Consider the following 18,816-nt stretch of genomic DNA (forward strand, 5'->3'; position numbering starts at 1 on the left):
CATCCAGAATATGTTTTGGTATGAGAAGTGAGATAAATATAATTTTTTTTTTTAAAAAAACAAAAGTTCAGGCAGTGATAGAAATACCATTTATTGAGGTTGGTCACAGTGGCTCAAGTCTGTAATTCCAGCACTTGGGGAGGCCAAGGCACACTGATCACCTGAGGCCAGGAGTTTGAGACCAACCTGGCCAACCTGACGAAATGCTGTCTCTACTAAAAATAAAAGAATTAGCCAGGCGTGGTGGCACACACCTGTAATCCCAGCTACTGGGGAGGCTGAGGAATGAAAATCGCTTGAACCCAGAAGGCAGAGGTTGCAGCAAGCCAAGACTGGGCCACTGCACTCCAGCATGCGTGACAGAATGAGTCTCTGTCATTAAAAAAAAGAAAAAAATTATTGAGTAATTTGCTTTTTTCTTCCCTGCTTTAAAACACTACATACAAAATTTTGTACACTTGCTCGTGCATATTTAAAAATTACCATGGCATTTCACTGTTATGCCAATGCTTGCACTGGAATCATCATAGTAGTAACCTCTTTTAATGTATGCAAAGCCATTTCTTACCATATTCTTTTTCCAGTTAATAACATGTTTACTTTTCTGTGTGGACTGTTTAATAAAATGGCCTTTCTGGATTTTGTTTTTTAGATTACATTAGATTTTCTGGTTCATTCTTATATAATTGAAATTTTTATATGTATCAGCTATTTTTCAAGTGTTCTGCCCTTGGGACCTCAGTGGCATTTTATACAATTTTCATTCTTTTAGTCCTATGCAATTTTTGGTAAATTTTTGTAGATGTGCTTTATCTTCATTGTATTATGTGTAGTATCCTTTCTTTCATTACATTTTTCTAAATGGCACACACTAAAATTATATATTTTTATGCTTCTTATTCAGATACCATACTGAACTATTTTTAAAATAATTTTTAAAAATTAGTGTTTTACAGATACACAATGTTTATTTCAAAGAATAATATTTTGCCTCCTCTTTCTTCATAATTCACAATTTCTTATCTAATTATATAGTTAACAATAAATAATTTTTAACAGGCATTTAGTCTGGTATTGACTTTAATAAAATTGTTAAGTATTACAGATTTAAGCTGAGTAATTAATATGTATTTGTATGTGTATGTGTTTGAGTGTCCAATAATATGTATTTGTAACTCATCATTTAAGAAAGAATATTTCTAGTACCCTTTAAAACAAGGTTTTTATTTATTAATAGGATATGGAAGTTTAAAAAATACTTTTTAAAAATCTTTAGAGATTTTTATATTTTTCACTTTAGTAACCTTGATTTACAAACCTGTTATTCATTTTGTATTACTAGAATTCAAGATTTTGTTAGGAAATTTGGTTTCCATATCAGTGATTCCTCAGAAAAAAGGCATCTTTCTTTTCTTAGTTTCTTACTGCTACTGCCCTTAAATTCAATAGTGCTGACTGCCAAGATCACATGGCTGGGGATTGATAAGAAATTATATTCTCACAAAGCATACTGAAAACCTCTCCAATCAAAGGAAAAGAAACAGTATGTTTAAATGGCATTTGGCCTCAAAAAACCAAAAACAAAAACAAAAAACAAAACTTCATCTTCTTTGTTTCCCTGTTTGATTTCTTAGGAGAAAATGTCACATTACTCTTCAACCTAAATGGAAAATAAATCAGTGAGAAATTTCATGTCTATAACAGCTAGTTATTGAGCATCCATAACGTACAAACTATTGTGTTAAATTACTTCATATAAATTTTTTAACCTGACACAGTTACATCTTGGAATAAACATTGTGCTACCTAAGTTACATGTAAATAAATAAAAGAGAGACTAATGTTCACTAGCACTTCCATAGTTACAAATTAGCCATATAAGGTGGGGAAATGTTTAAAAGACATTAATCTTTCTTCCATTAATGACAAAATTCGCTGTAAGGTCTCTCGGACTTATATAGTCTGTGGTTTTAGCTAGATCTATGTAATTCCATAAATCCTATTTAAAAAGAAAATTTTATGCCAGGTGCAAGTCAGTAAATGTGATACACCACATACACAGAATTAAAAACAAAAATCATATGATTATCTCAATAGATGCAGAAAAAGCATCTGACAAAATCCAGTGTCCCTTTATGATGAAAACCCTCAGTAAAACTGGCATAGAGGGGACACAGCTCAAGGTAATAAAAGCCATTTATGACAAACCCACAGGCAACATTATATTGAATGGGGTGTTGGTGGGGGGGGTGCAGAGTTCAAAGCATTCTCCTGAGAACTGGAACAAAACAAGGATGCCCACTTTCACCACTTCTCTTCAACATAGTACTGGAAGTCCTAGCCAGGGCAATCAGACAAGAGAAAGAAATAAGGGGCATCCAAATTGGTAAAGAGGAAGTCAAACTGTCATGGTTGACCAAAGATATAATCATGTACCATGAAAACCCTAAAGACTCATCCAAGAAGCTCCTAGGTTACTAGTTTACTGAATTCATTTATCGGTAAAAATTCATTTACTGATTTTCCCATTACAATGAACATCTTTACTTTTCACAGTTATGCATTTTTGAAAGGGAAGCATAAATTCCTAGAAATGGAATTACTGACATATCTCTAAAGTACATATAATGGTTTTGACACATCCTGAGACACATTGTACATTTCCAACTTCATCAGTAAAATATGTATTTTTCATATTTTGACATTTCTTGATTACTATGAATTAATAATTTCTTATATTTTTATCATTTGTATTTCTTTCACTGTGAAATGTTTGTTCAAGCATTTTTAAAAACAATTTGTTTTTTACATACTATTTTATATTTTTGCTAATTACATACGTTGCAAATATTTTATTTTATTAAATCCAATTAATTTTATCAGTAAAAATTCTTTTACTGATAAATGAATTCAGTAAAGTTTCAGTATACAAAATCAACGAATACAAATCAGTAACACTGCTATGTACCAACAGTGACTAAGCTGAGAATGAAATCAACAACTTAACCAATGTTACAAGAGCCGATTAAAAAAAAAAAAAAAAAAAAAAAAAACCAACTTGGGAATATACCTAACCAAGAAGGTGAAATATTTCTACAAGGAAAACTACAAAACACCACTGAAAGAAGTGACTGATGACACAAACAAATGAAAACACATCCCATGTTCATGGATGGGTAGAATCAATATTGTGAAATGTCTATACTACCAAAAGCAATCTATACATTTAATGCAATTCCAATCAAAATGCCATCATAATTCTTCACAGAACTAGAAAAAGTAATCCTAAAATTCATATGGAACCAACCAAAAAAGATCCCACATAACCAGAGCAAGAATAAGAAAAAAGAACAAATCTGGAGGCATCACATTACCAGACTTCAAATTATACTACAAGGCTATAGTTATCAAAACAGCATGATATTGGTATAAAAACAGGCAAGTACACCACTGGAACAGAATAGAGAGCCCAGAAATAAAAGCAAATACTTATAGCCAACTGATTTTTGACAAAGTGAACAAAAACACAAAGTAGAGAAAGGACATCCTATTCAACAATTCGTGCTGGAATAATTGGAAAGCTACATACAGAAGAACAAAACTGGATCCTCATCTCTCAATTTATACAAAAATCAATTCAAGATGGATCAAAAACTTAAATCTTAGAACTAAAATCATAAAAATTCTAGAAGATAAAATCAGAAAAAGACTTCTAGACATTGGCTTAGGCAAAGACTTCATGATCAAGAACCCCAAAGCAAATGCAAGAAAAACAAAGATAAATAGATGGGACCTAATTAAACTCAAAAGTTTCTGTGCAGGAAAAGATATAATCAGCAGAGTAAACAGACAACCAACAGAGTGGGAAAGCATCTTCATAAACTATGCATCTGACAAAGGACTAACATTCAGAATCTACAAGGAACTCAAATCAGCAAGAAAAAAAAAAAAATTCCATCAAAAAGTGGGCTAAGGACATGAATAGGCAATTCTCCAAAGAAGATATACAAATGGCCAACAAACATATGAAAAAGTGCTCAGCATCACCAATTATGAAGGAAATCCAAATTAAAACCATAATGTGATACGATCTTACTCCTGTGAAAATGGCCAGTGGATGTTGGTGTGGATGTGATTAAGATGAACACTTTTACACTGCTAGTGGGAATGTAAACTAGTACAACCACTATGGAAAACAGCATGGAAATTTTCTAAAGAACTAAAAGTAGAGCTACCATTTGATTCACAAGCCCACTACTGGGTATCTACTCAGAGGGAAAGAAGTCATTATAAGAAAAAGACACTTACATATGCATGTTTATAACAGCACAATTCACAATTGCAAAAATATGGAACCAGCCTAAATGCCCATTAAACAATGAGTGTATAAAGAAAATGTGGCATATACATACCATGGAATACTACTTAGCCAAAAAAAAAAAAAAAAAAAAAAAAAGGAATGAAATAATGGCATTTGCAGCAACCTGGATGGAGTTGGAGACCATCATTTTAAGTGAAGTAACTCAGGAGTGGAAAATCAAACACCATATGTTCTCACTTATAAGTGGGAGCTATGATATGAGGAAACAAAGGCATAAGAATAATATTATGGACTCTGGGCACTCAGGGGGAAGGGTAAAGGCATTCATTGGGGACAGTGTATACTGCTCAGGTGATGGGTACACCCAAATCTCAGAAGTCACCACTAAAAAATGTATCCATGTAAATGTTTTTCCCAAAACTATGCAAATAATAAAAAAAGAAAATTGTACTGTAAAGTAGCCTTTCCTTTCTTCAACTTATTTATTTATTTATTGGAGACGGAGTTTCACTCTGTCACCCAGGCTGTAGTGCAGCGTTGTGATCTCGGCTCATCGCAAGCTCCACCTTCCAAGTTCAAGCGATTCTCCTGCCTCAGCCTCCCGAGTAGTTGTGATTACAGGCACCTGCCACCATGCCCAGCTAATTTTTGTATTTTTAGTAGAGACAGGGTTTCGCCACATTACCCAGGCTGGTCTCGAACTTCTGGTCTCAGGTGATTTTACCAGGTAGGCCTCCCAAAGTGCTGAGATTACAGGCATGAGTCACCGCTCCTGGTCAACATATTTTTATTTTTAAATTCATATGCCCTAAGTAAAATGTATACATCCACCCGAAGCTTCTTTTAAAACATTTTTGTACAGTTATTTTTAGAGCTGAGCCTTTAGATTCAGTCACTTCTAAGACTATAAAATAAAAATTTAAAGCTACCCATTCATTAGAACATTTGTCAATTAAAGGGAAATTTTTTTATTTGTACATCAATTTGGTGTTCAGAGTGATGAATCTCATGAGATAAAGCTTTTTAAATGAATGAATGATTCTCTAAAGGTATAAAACAAAACTCGTGAGTCACCAATTATGGCGTACTAGACATTCCTTCTTTGCAGTTGTGAGAAGAGGATTTAAAATGGTACGTTTTTATACATAAAGCCAGGAGTTTTTACTGAAAATTCTATCAACTCATCCTAAGTTCTAATAGGTAGAGCATCATGGTCTATATTATCTCATACAGTTTTACATTGCTTTTGCAAACAACAAAACAAAATAAAGTAGAAGACTCTAAACAAAAAAAAAATTGTATGCTTGAATATTTATGATAATATTCAGATGTTTTAACAGTGGTTATTTCTCTACTGCTACACCTATTTCAACACTAAAATTTATAATATAATTTACTATTATCAAATATAAAATCAATTCAGCATCTTTCTTTAAATATGAGACTTAGTATACCATCTGCAATGTTCAAAATAGTATGAAAGGTATGTGAGATGTTTTAAATAATCAAAATATACAAATTAAATATCACATTTAAATGTATAAGTATTAAGCAGAAAAATTGCTGTCTTACAAATATATCTTTGATACTATGTATACTCAAGGCAGATAGTAGATACTTAACATGAAATTTATGTTAATTTTCTCATTGTGTACCTGGCATTTTTTCCCCAGCTAAGTGACATTTTATTAGTATGGCAGTCTTGTACATTGGCATGCCTATCAATTTTTGATGTGTTTATTGATCATCTACTATATGCACCACTGGGTAGGGAAATTGAAAATATGGATAGTATAACCCCAGGCCTGAAACAGCTAGAAATATTCTATGATTGAAAAGATATAGGGAAAACTTATAAACCAGCAATTGTGAAGTGGTAACATACTTGTGGAATTGAATGAAGTAAACAATAAGCCCTAGAAGAGTTTCAAAATTGTGGCAAACTAATGAACTTTGTATAAACTGGAAACTCCAACTAGGAAAAGTGAGATTTCAGCTCAAATTGGAAGAAGAGTAGAGAATTAAAATAGTTTTTGTGTTAAGTATGGGGCTAGGGAGACTTTACATAAGAAGAAATGGGGGTGAATGAATTTGTACAGACAGGGCTGTTGAAAATCCTGTTTGGAACATAATAAAATTGATCTAAATAGAGATCTCATAAGATGGAATACTGAGAGATAAAGTAGGTTTATGTCAGAAGGAGAGAAAAACAAACCCTGCTGGTGACACTTCAAAGTATTTTAACTACTTCTTACAACTAAGTAGAATACAAGAAAAACTTAAATCAGTGTTTTTACACTTTTTCTGAGGAATCTTGAGCATAAGCAGTTGAAACACTCAAGAATTTTTATAGTCAGACCTCTCCTCATATATGATTTTTTTGAGACATTTTTCATAATTAACACAATTAAACCAGCATCCCCAGGACATCAGGACCTAGTTCCCAAATTTGCTTTTTTTCCTCCCATATATTACTTACTATTCTACATTTATGTTTTCACCTATTAACTGACTAATGTTCCCACGGGGATGTATGCTCCGCAGAAGCCGGAACTTTTTGATCTTCATCGTAATGTCTCCAGCAGCTAGAAGAGTGACTGCCACATAACAGGTACACCACACATATTTTGTGAGTACCATACGAAAATGAGGTGCTAAGAATTTGGGCTTATTACTCGGGGGAAATGAAGAAAGATATTCATTTATTTATTCAAAAGCACATATTAAGCACCTATTCTGTGACAAGGTCTGGGGATGAAATGAGGAACACCACAGTTATTAACTTTGATATCAAGTTTGAGAGAGAAAAACCCAGAATACTGTGATTTAAAATATATTTTAATAATCTATAAGAGCATTGAGAGCTGGGACTGTGTCTTTCTGTCTTTGGGTGAGAAATCATTAGTATAGTGATTTGTTCCCCTGTGAAAGGAATGGAGAAAAGAATTAATGCACTTTGTACTATGATGCAGACAAAGGATTTATCACAATGAGATGGGACCGATAAACAGACAGTAACTACTGTTTCATTCTTGGGCAGGGGCAGGGGAGTGAGGGCGGGTGGGAAACAGGGAGATGTAAGTCAAAAGATATAAAACAGCACATATGTAAGATAAGTAAGTTTAGAGCTCTAATGTACATAAGGATTAACTTAATAAAATGGTATTGTATTAGGGAGTTTGGATAAATAAGTAGATTTTATCTGCTGTTGTCACACAAACAAAAGTAATTGAGATAATACATATGTTAATCTGCTTCACTATAGTAATCATTTTACAATCTATGTGTGTCCCATAACATTATGTTGTGAGCCTTAAATATAAACAATACAATTTACTGTTTTAAAGGCAGGCAGAAAACAAGCGTCACAACGTGGTACTGAGAGGTGAGTGCATATAGGGAGATTAGGAATACCAACTAGGGTTTGTTATGGCAAGAGTGTGGTTTTTTATAAGGTGGAGTAGTAAGAGACATAACCAGAAAGGTAGTAAATTGGTGGGGTTGCCTTATTCTGGAAGTGGTACATCTTAATTAGAGTGAAGTGTAATAAGTTAATAACCCATACTGAAATCTCTAGGGTAACGCCAGGCTTGGTGGCTCACGCCTGTAATCCCAGCACGTTGGGAGGCCGAGACGGGTGGATCACAAGGTCACGAGTTCAAGACCAGACTGGCCAAGATGGTGAAACCCTGTCTCCACTAAAACTACAAAAATTAGCCGGGTACAGTGGCAGGCACCTGTAATCCCAGTTACTCGGGAGGCTAAGGCAGGAGAATCGCTTGAACCTGGGCAGCAGAGGTTGTAGTGAGCCAAAATCGCACCACTGCACTCTCGCCCCAGTGACAGAGTGAGACTCCGTCTCAAAAATGAAAATAAAAATAAAAATAAATTTAAAAATAGTTTAAAGTAGCACAAGAATGTTTAATATAAAACCTAACAATAAAGAGAAATGAAGTAATAAAAATCCTGTTTGTGTAACAAAAAAGCAGAAAAAGGATGAATCGAGGATTTTATAACAAATAAGACATATAGTAAACAAATAGCCACACTTAAATGAATAGATTCCTTCTTTTAAAAAAAAGTTACCAAGATTAACAAGAAGAAATTTAATATCAAAATAGTCCTATATCTATTTTTTTATTTTTTTGAAACGGAGTGGCGCCATCTCGGCTCACTGCAAGCTCCGCCTCCCAGGTTCACGCCATTCTCCTGCCTCAGCCTCTAGAGTAGCTGGGACTACAGGGGACCATCACCTTGCCCGGATAATTTTTTGTATTTTTAGTAGAGACAGGGTTTCACCGTATGAACCAGGATGGTCTTGATCTCCTGCTCATGATCCGCCCGACTTGGCCTCCCAAAGTGCTGGGATTACAGGTGTGAGCCACCGTGCCTGGCCTCCTATATCTATTTTTAAAAGTTGAAAACTCCAGGCCTAGGTGAATACTCTGATGAATTTTTCTGACATTAAAGTAAGAAATAGTAATATTACACAAATTTTTTAGAAAACAGAGGAACTTATTTTTATTTTCTTGCCAGCGTGGATCTGATATCAAAGCCAGGTAAGAGCATTGTGAGAAAGGAACGCTACAGATTTATGTCTCTCATGAGGACAAGTGGAGAAATCCTTAACAAAATAGTAGCAAATTTATTTTATTTTATTTTTTTATTATACTTTAAGTTCTAGGGTACATGTGCATAACGTGCAGGTTTGTTACATATGTATACATGTGCCATGTTGGTGTGCTGCACCCATCAACTCGTCAGCACCCATCAATTCATCATTTATATCAGGTATAACTCCCCAATGCAATCCCTCCCCCCTTCCCCCTCCCCATGATAGGCCCCAGTGTGTGATGAAATAGTAGCAAATTTAATCCACCAATATTTTAAAAAATAATATACCATGACCAATAGAGATTTATTCCAGAAATACAACGTTGGCTTAACATTCAAAATCAATCAATACATAGTTCACCATACTAACAAAATAAAATATAGGTATTAATGTTATCTCAGTATAGGCAAAATATTCATTGGAGTAAAAGTTGATAAACATTCATAATGAAAATTTTCAGACACCTACAAATAGAAGGGGACTTTCATGAATTTCACAAAGGTTATCCACAATGAAAATACAGCAAATGCCATACATCATTGATGAAATAGTGAACACTTTCCCCTGAGGTTAGAAACATAATAATGTCAAGCATCAATACTTCTATACAACTGAACCCTATCGATACTATCTATTGATACCGTCAAGTGATATAAGGCAAGAAAAAAATAAAAGCTATATATATGTATATAGTTAAGAAAAAATAAAACATATTATTTTAGATAACATAAGTGTGTACAAAACTTCCTATAAAATTTTAAAGTATAAAAATTAACTTACTAGTTAATCTGCCAAGATTGTTACTAATGATGGTCCATATATTTCTGTTTGTTTTTGTTACTGTTGCCATTGGTAGTGGTGGCAATGGTGGTGGGTAGACCTGTGGGGCGGGGGGGGTGGGGGTGGGCAGTGCTGTGTATTGTGAGATTGAGGAGATGAATTAAAAATGTGTTTGAAAAATGCACAGTACCTACAAATCCAAGGCAGTATTAAAGAATAAGAATATAGCTGAAGAAAATTAAAATTACACATATTTGGTTATAGAGTAAATCACAACTAGCTAGTTACAAAAACAAAACAAAACAGTGCAACCATGAGGGGATAATAACTAGTCATTGTTGATATACTCACTCTCAATTTTCTGATTGTGGCACTTCTTTCATTTTTCTGAGAATCTCACTCTGTTGCCCAGGCTTGAGTACACTGGTGTGATCTTGGCTCATCACAACCTCCACCTCCTGAATTCAAGTGATTCTCCTGCCTCAGCCCCCACCCCCAGTAGCTGTGATTCCATGTGCCCGCTACCATGCCCAGCTAATTTTGTTTGTATTTTTAGTAGAAACAGAGTTTCACCATGTTGGCCAGGCTGGTCTTGAACTCCTGACCTCAGGTGATCTGCCTGCCTTGGCCTCTCAAAGTGCTGGGATTACAGACATGAGCCACCATGCCCAGCTCTTCATTTGTAGATATAGTTTGCTAATGTGCCTAGTACCTGGAGATAGCTCGCATTTTTATATTAAACAAAAGCACTATTTAATATTTATTTAGAATAAGAGTTAAAATGTTTATATTCATGTTGAATTTATACATTTTAAAAATATACCATAAATCTATGTATACACATGGATGTTAAGAATTTTCTATGAATGAAATCAATAATTGGTCATGTTTAAAATATACATGTTGTATAGAAATTTTAGTATTCTATCTTTTTTCAGCTTTCCATGTCGGCTTCTGAAAAGCTTTTATTTTTGTAGTTATTCTCCAAATTATCATGAAAAATATTTCTTATCTGAGACAATGTAGGAGAAATCCTGTTAAATATTAAACGTTAACATTTTAATCATGCTGAACCTTAATTTCCTTCATCATTAGCAAATATGGGTTCTGCTTATACAGATAAAATTACAAAGTTTTTACAGTCATTAAGGACTAATGATAAAGTGTTTTCTTTTAGTCTATTAAAAATATCTGTAATTTATGTACTGTAGAATTTCTGTGTTTTCTCTCTCCCCCTCCTATCCTCATTTATTTCCAAGAAGTGCTTGATTTAGTTCCCATGCATTGCATTCCTCACAAAGTGATACCCCTGCCCCCACCCTTGTTTTATGAACTCAAACGAAATGGGATACTACTGTCAAATGTGTCTCACTTGGTCTGTTAGCATCTTCCTTCGAGTAAAAATTGCAAACTGTCAGAATGTCATGGATTGAACATTTTTAACTACATCTAAGAAAATGGGCAATACAATAATGAATGAAGTATTTTACATGTCATTTGAAGCATGAGAAGTTGATACTAAAAACTATCAAAGAAAGTAAAAAGAATTTAAAGAAAATAAGCCATTGGTAAGGGGGCAAAATAGATTAAAAGCATCAAAATAAAAAAGATTAGAAAAGAAAACTACAAGAGAAAAGGCAAAATTTGGAGATATATGCCTTTTGATCAACTTCTTTCAATAAAGAAGTAAAACACTAATAAAATAATCTTATAATCTCTTATTTGTAGCATTATAAGAAGACGAATGAAATTGCATTTTACTATATGATAAGGAAAATATAGAGGCTGTGATCCTAAATGAGTTCAGGAAAAAAAAAAAAAATGACCATAGTTAAGTATTAACAGAGACCCTGGAATGGTTATGGCTTTTAGATATCACAAATGTTGAAAGTAAGTTTACGAAGATGTATTACACTGTGATCACTATGTGCATTCTTGTGTTTAATCTATTTCAGTTTAATTTATGCAGAATGTTTTCTATAGTAATATATTTATAATATGTTTTTAATTTATACAGATGTATTGCTAATATTTTATATCCTGTGCAAGTGGGAGTGGGAATAAGTAGCCATGTGGACGTCTTCCCCGCAGAGGCAACATGACCAGTTCAGCCCAGTGACTGCAGAACAGAGGTCAGTGCTAGTGTTTCCTGTGGTTTAACTAGCTCATTCCCATTAGTTCTAGTTAGATCTTTTATGACATAAGTATTGGTGTTTGCTTTAAAAGAAATACACATAAAGTTAATAATAATGATAGCCTTCTCTCAAACTTGAGGTTTTTCATTGTATTGAGTCATTAATGCATATATAAACAGATTTAAAAGTTTCTATAACAATTGTCTTATTTTTATCAGGAGTGACCACAAATGCCTTGTAAGAACATATGCCATTTATTATGTAATTGTACATGATGCCAAAAGAAAGGTGAATTCTTATTCACTATGTATGACAAAAATGGGTGGGGGCCTGAAGAAAAATGAGAGGATAGAAAAGATGTCACTTATTCACTAGGTATCCCAAAAAAAGGGTGGAGGCATGAGGAAAAATGAAGGATAGAAAATAAGTCACTTGCTATTGTCATCCAAGGACAAAAACATAAACATATTCTTCATCAAGGCCAATGTGTCTGGATGTGGGGTGGAGTGGAGAGTAGGATGACTTAGAATATCAAAGAAAGAAAAGAAGACAACTCGTGAAAGTTTTATAACAAGGAGTATAAGTGATATGCAATTTTTGTTTTCAATATAATTGGATTTACATTTTTATGGAACCAGAAAAGACTATCAACCTGCCCACTGAAGTATAAACATCATTCTCCCCCATTTCGATAGAAATGGAATGAAAAATTACCAGTAATCTATGTCTCACAAACTTTCAATTGTTCCAACAAATGTGGCATACAGAGAGCACAGACAACTGAAATACGCGAACTATTATTCTGGTAAAGTTTTTGAATGAAGAGGTGCTCCTGGGATGTAGAAATGCCTCCAATTAGAGTAATTTCTTAAAGGATAACTATTAATAAATCCAAATTCACCAATATTAGAAATATCTATATTTTACATTAATCAAATAGCTTTTCTGCCTTTTTACCAACATTTTCTACTTTCAGTTATATCTTACAAAATTTTCTTCATTCCTTTGGGTATCTAATAACTATAGATAATCAGCTGTATGACTTAGAAAGGAAATAAACAACCATGATGTCAGTACACTTCCTGGTATGTAATCTGATCAGGCTTAGTTCCAGTTTCATGCTCCACTCACGGAATTCGCCTTGTCTGAATCTTTCTATAATTATAATTGAAGATCAGTTTTACAGAAATTGTGGATTGTATCAGTATGAATATCAATAAAACACATTCGCAATATTATCTTATTCTCTTGGAAACCTTGAAAGTCATTCTTTTTTAAAAAGTGTTAGTGAACTGCCACTAAATTTGCCTTCAATAATTTTCTTTTTTTCTGCTTAAAGAACAGACTGGTTTGCAGATGTCAGGAAATTTTTATTCATCCTATAATTTATCATTATATTGGTTGTTCTTTCTCTGAAAAATAATATTGTCAGAGCTCTTCAAAATCATATTTTTTTAAATATAGTTTACATGAAAGTACGTGAGAGGTGTAATGATTGTGATGAACACTGTGCCCATTATAAACTATACACTTGATACACAATACATGTTTGTGAAAGTTAGAGAACTGATCACCATTATATTAAACAAGGTTTTAATTTATACAATGAATGTATAATGAATGAGGGTTGAACTCCAACAGATAATTTGGTGAACTACTGTTCTAAAATTTTGTTCTAAAATAGTTGTCTTTATATGTGATGACAGGTTTAGAAATCATCCCTAACTATGGTTATTTTTAATGTAATTATCTTTTAAATACATGACTTGAATTGTTTTCCTTCAACTTCCTCTCCTAAAATAACCATTGCTTTTACTAAAATATAATTTTGGAAGAATTTTTTTAGCCTCTTGTATATTACAGCTTTGGAATGGGGCTGCCAGAAGAGAAATGTACATAAAATTAATACTTGGGGCGGGAAGGATAAGCGTGATATCCCCTGAAAATTTATGCATACCCAATTATTTAGCCCCCGTCAATTGCCTTTGCCTTTACACTCCATGGAAAAACACTACATCAATTTTATAGATACATATTTTTAGGCATAAAATTCCCACTGAATTTAAGAATTTGGAAAACTAAATCTACATATTGAGAGAAATTGAGCTAACTAGTGTATAATAATCTGGTTCATTCAGATATGATTTTTTAGTATCATCCTAACAATTATAACGTGAATAATTTGTCTTTAAAAATCTTTAAGTATTATAAACAAAATATTGATGTGAAATGGAGAAGGAATTCATATGTAATTTATAAAGTATCAAAAGACTTGGTTTTCAGCTCCTATTATTTTATTTATAATGTATATTATCTTGCCACATATTTTAATCCGCAAAATGTCAGTTTCTTAATATTTAAGGGGAAAATTTATGTTTTGGGGCTATTCTTAGATTTTTACAATAAAACTGAAAGTAATAATAGTCTCTCAAAACAAAGGACATGCAATATTAATGGCTGTCAGCTTTATGTATTATATTAGAAGAAACTGAAAATCCTGGAATGGTTTTCATGCTTTCACATGTTTGTTTTTTGAATGTTTTAAATAGTTTGATAAGCTTCTTTTGTTTCTTTTTTTGTGGGGGTATTGGAAGTGGATGATGTTGCAATTTCAGATTTTTCATGTATACATAAACAGTGTGGCTTTCCTCTTCATTCCTTTCTTTCTTTCTCCTTCTCTTTTTTCTTCTTATTCTTGCTTATTTTTTATGTGGGTTTTAGGTCTTTATTTTTTATGTGGGTTTTCTTAATGTGGGTTTAAGGTCTGTGTTAAAAATTAATTCATAGTATTTGTCAACAATAATATGAGCTTTTTTATGTAGCATCCACTTTCCAAATTAGCAGATATATATATAAATTATTATATGATATGATAAATATTTAATATGTTACATATTATATATTATATCCCACCAAATGCTACACTCTATTAGACATTTTATACATTTCAAAGCTAAACTTTAAAAATATTATCTAAGCTCTAGTACTTTAAAATAGTAATTACTTCACTGCAATTATCAATATTTTCAAAGGAAAGACTATAACTTAGTCATAGAGCCAATGTATTAGAAGAAATGGAGGTTCACTGAGGAGCTCAGCTGTAAGATCATTAAGGGCAAACCTGAGGGCTAGGTGAGATTCAATTCATACTTGTTGCTTGCTACTTAAGATAAAAAATATAAGTAAAGCTAAGAAAACAGAGATAAACTGGATTTAAGTATAATGGGTTCTTTACAGAACTAGCCACAAAAATGTTGATACTCTTTTTTTTCGTTATTGAAATCTATGCAGCTAGAGCAAATATGGTTCTGTCTCATACTGAGCTAAAGAAAATACTACTAGTAGGAACCAAATACAAACTGAAAGTTTCCTCATAAAAGTTACAATTCACGGTGTTTCAATTAAAATTTGTCTCTATTCCTCAATCTCAGAGGAACTCATTAAAATTACTCTCTTCAGTTAAAGCAGACTAATCCCAAAGCACAGATGAAACAGAAAGTCCCTATACCTACAGTTGCAGTAGTTTTCTTTCCCAAATAAAGCAGATAAAATAATTAAGGATAATTCACTCTAAAGAACCAAATAGGAAAAAGAAAATTTTGATGAAATAACCTGAATCCTAGGAAAATAACTCAATGTTTTCCAGTATGATTTCGATGAGGAAGGCAAGCTCCTACAAGTAATGAATGATCAGATGGTGCTCTGCTAACTACATGAGTAATAACCACGAAGTCTAGAGAATAGCGTAAGTCTCTTTCCAAAAGCACAATAAGCATCTGTGAGAGAAGGCATTCCCTTCGAGGAGAGTTGCTGAACCATATACTATTCACTTACTGAGCTTTTAGCTGTGCACAGCTTGAGGGAATCTGAGTTCATGGTCTCACTTCTATTTTGGTTAATAACTATGCCAGTAGCAAATAGATGGGCTTTGTTGCAGTGGGTATTTTGAGAGTGAGCCTTGCCAGGATTGTGCCAGTCCATAGGAGCTGTAGCTTCTCAGGTCATTTTAAATGGCAATTAGTTTTGAGAATGTCAAAAGAGTGGGTTTTGCAAAGATCTCAATTCTGTAACTCTCATATATAAGTTCTTTCCAAAATACTTGTTGTCATTAAGAAAATAAATGTAATATGAGAAAAATACCATTTTATAATGCCGGTTAGAAAGGTAAATTGTCATAATTACCAGATAACATGAAGTAGAAAAATAATAGTGAAAACACTATAATATTTTCAAATGTGAGGAGGAACTGATCCTTGAAAGAGAAGCTCATTATAGAAGGTCACTTGGACCGTAGTTAGGACACAATTAAACAATGATGAGGAGTTGATCATAATACAACTGCATAATGAGAGAATGGGCTTTCAAAAGAACACAGCAAAACATAGTTGGAAAATATCTTATTTTTTCTCCAGTAACAAACTTTATTTCTTTACAACTAATTTTGGTTTTTGAATTTTAACTAGTGGTTGGAAGAAAACACATCAAAAACATGAAACTAAGCACATATAGAAGGATTTTTTTTTCAGAGCGTATTACACAAAGCAATATTTTTCCACAAATAAGATGATTCAGATATTTATGAAAGACAATGATGGAGTTACTATAGGATAGCTGTAGTCACTGCTTTCTAGAAAATTTTTAAATGTCACATGCAAAGCTATATTCCTATTAGGTGGTGAACAGAATAGAGGAGAGAAAAGGAAATTCGAATAGTATTTGAAATTGGCATTTTAGTTATTGCTAATGTAATCCCTGTTTGTTTTATAACATGGCCAATTAATATTTGAATGACCACAAATTTTTAGGCAATTGAATGACCACAATTTAGGCAATGAACTCTATGTCCAATTCAGCCAATAGTTGAGTTATAATTTACAGTTAAAAAAAAATCTCAGAAAATTTGCTGACCAAAAGTATTAATAAATCAATTGGAAATTCATTTATTCAACAAATATTTATTACATACTTATGTGCCAGGAGCTGTAGCAGTCTTTAGAAAACACACATGAAAATATATATGCTTCTAGTTCGTATAGAAACTGCTTTATAACTAGGTAAACGAATTAAGGTAAGGTGTTTACATAGTAAGAAGGTTCTAATTAATTATTCCATATTTTAAAAATTGGATCTCTTATCTTTCATCTGGGTAATTTACCACTTCTCTTTTAGAAAACACATCAAATAGTTTACGAATTCTTTATTCACTTTTAGCCAGGAAATCTTTTATTTATTTAAAAAAAAAATTAATTTGACTGGGCGCGTTGGCTCACGCCTGTAATCCCAGCACTTTGGGAGGCCGAGGCGAGCAAATCATGAGGTCAGGAGATCAAGACCATCCTGGCTAACACGGTGAAACACCTGTCTCCACTAAAAATTCAAAAAAAAAAAAAAAAAAAACATTAGCCAGGCTTGGTGGCGGGCGCCTGTAGTCCCAGCTACTCGGGAGGCTGAGGCAGGAAACCTGGGAGGTGGAGCTTGAGTGAGCCGAGATCACACCACTGCACTCCAGCCTGAGCAACAGAGCGAGACTCCGTCTCAAAACAAAACAAAAAATAAAAAATAAAAAAAAATCAATTCTATCAAGCCGCATTATTATAAGTACATTGGGAAACAGCACAATAATTCAGGATCTGTTTGGTTTTTCTCATTCAGTTGTGAGCTCATTTCTGTGGCCTGAAAGCAAAATCCATATTCACTTTCAAGGTTATACCAGGGAGTTCTGTCTGCTTACAGGTTTCAGGAATGCTCTCCTTTATTTATAGTTTTTCATTCCCCAAAGTTCCTGAAGTTTCCAGAAATGTTTCAAGTTCAGCGCTCATTCCCAGTCTAAGGAAGTTCCACATGTAGAGTGTGCCTTAACTCCATCCACACACATAGAGATCCTTTAAGTGTTATTTCAAAGCAGTTACCATCTGCCACTTCCAGGAGAAAGACTTAACGATGTAAGCACAAGGAGCAGAATCACTAGGTGTTCAAATGCAGAATGAAAGAGGAATTTATCTATCTGTCTTTTTGCATAATAAGCTGACAGAATCCAACACTCTGCCCCAGTCCTCCTTGCTCTGTAAGACTTGGTAAGTACATTTTTTCCTCTATTAATGTAGTAGTTATTTCTAGGTAATAAGACATCCTCATAGAAACTACATAATTTGTTGTAAATTATAATGTGTGTAATTTATAAATTCAGGTACTAATAAATAAAACATTGTCTATTTTGTAGATTTCCTAAGGCAATCAGTCAGCTTTTTGCTTAGTAAAGTGGTTTTTAATTAAGGATCAAATGAGAAGTTTTGAAGTCCATGCACTGTGGGCTTCTCCCAGCATGAGGCCTGTTAGCTGTGGTTGGTAGCCCTAGTTGCACGGGCTAGAGATCAGGTAAGGCTGAGGTACAGTGCTGGATTCTGTCAGCTTATTATCCAAAGAGACATATGGATACATTCCTCTTCCATTCTGCATTTGGAGAATGTAAGCCCTTAATTAAAATAACGGAAAGAAAAATTGTTTTACAATCATCATCATCTTTAAGAATGGTCTGGGTTAGGATGGATGATAGTAAATGGCAAAAGGATTTCCACCCTGCAAGGCTTGGCCTTTTCGGTTTGGGAAGAGACACCCTTGACTATGACTCTGGTGTTTTACCTCATGAGCATAGCCCTGGCACATGGTCACTACGGCTACATGGGAGGGTGGGGGTGAAAGATTGAGCATCTAGAGTTGTCTGCTTCTGTACCCTAGGAAGTTAAGTGAGAAGGGCATATGCATGAGTCACTGCAATGTATTTTCAAAAAAACCTTACTGAACATACCACCGGAATTTAGTTTTAAAATTTTCCTTCTTTGGCTCTTTGGCTTACAATTTTCCTAGTCCCAGTTATGAATATTTTCATAGTTGAATCACTGTCAGAGTCTCGTCAGTGGCCTTCCAGAACCGAATATTGTGCACCGTCCTCCTGCAACCACCCATTG

The 18,816-nt window shown here is 33.7% G+C and overlaps 1 protein-coding gene across 1 annotated transcript in view; it reads right to left on the reverse strand.

Moving 5' to 3' along the window:
- The window catches only part of GALNTL6 (polypeptide N-acetylgalactosaminyltransferase like 6), a 1,222,618-nt gene that overhangs the window by 735,522 nt on the left and 468,280 nt on the right, over positions 1 to 18,816 (reverse strand). The window lies entirely within an intron of this gene.

Source organism: Piliocolobus tephrosceles, chromosome 3, assembly GCF_002776525.5.
Source record: "Piliocolobus tephrosceles isolate RC106 chromosome 3, ASM277652v3, whole genome shotgun sequence".
NCBI classification, from domain to species: domain Eukaryota; kingdom Metazoa; phylum Chordata; class Mammalia; order Primates; family Cercopithecidae; genus Piliocolobus; species Piliocolobus tephrosceles.